The sequence below is a fragment of the Rhagoletis pomonella genome, unplaced genomic scaffold, assembly GCF_013731165.1.
Source record: "Rhagoletis pomonella isolate Grant_MI unplaced genomic scaffold, Rhpom_1.0 Rhpom_scaffold_00072, whole genome shotgun sequence".
Taxonomy (NCBI): domain Eukaryota; kingdom Metazoa; phylum Arthropoda; class Insecta; order Diptera; family Tephritidae; genus Rhagoletis; species Rhagoletis pomonella.
The window spans coordinates 61681-62594 of record NW_023458626.1 but is presented as its reverse complement, the minus strand read 5'-3'; positions in this window follow the sequence as shown (position 1 = coordinate 62594).

Sequence of the window (914 nt, the reverse complement as noted above, 5' to 3'; positions counted from 1 at the left end):
AAAAATTGGAACTATTCAAAAAGAGGGCGTGGTACCTCTTATACAACCCGAACATTTTATACTGCATATTTCTGGAAGCGTTCATGGTAAAATTTTTGAACTTGGTACGAAAATATATGAAAACAATCACATACTCATGGAGAAAAATTGGAGCTATTGGAAAAGGGGCGTTTCACCTCATATGCAATATGAATTTTTCATACTGTATATCCATTGGCGCACACAATGGGTGGGTTTTAGGGTTCAAACCCCCCCTAAAGCTAATAACCTCAAATACAAACTGTATCTTAAAGCTAAGAATCCAGCTCTCAAGGAAATCATAAGAAATATTTATTATAATTTCTGTTGCTTGAAAAAAGCGCTTTGGTTTTGCTGTAAATTTTCATGAGAAAATAAATATGCGAACATTTGTTTCTTGAGAGCTGCAAACTGGTTTAAGAAATTTTGGTAGAAGAAAATTTCTTTTCCATTTCTTGTCCGTCGTTTTATATGAACTTTTCGTTTTTCTTGAGAGTTCAGTTAATTTTTTCGGTATTCGAAATATCAAAAAAATGTGGCAATCGTGAAAAATCACCATCTCTATCGAAAACCAGAAACCAAAAATCGAAAAAATTAACATAAAAGTGTAAAAATTTCATTGAATCAGTAAATTAATTTTTACTGCCTCTTTTTTACAATTTTTTATTAGGTATTTTTGAAAGTTGAGCGCATCTTGAGTTTATAGAACTTTTTATTAAACAAGTAGTTTTTAAGGAAAGAACACAATTCTCATATACAAATTTAGGAGTACCGTTAATTTCTTCATGATCCAATCATCGGATCTAAACCAAATTACGGGACGACCCTTGAGGTACCATCTTTCCAATAAAAAAAGAATTATTGAAATCGGTTCACGTGGTCCAAAGTTATGTATT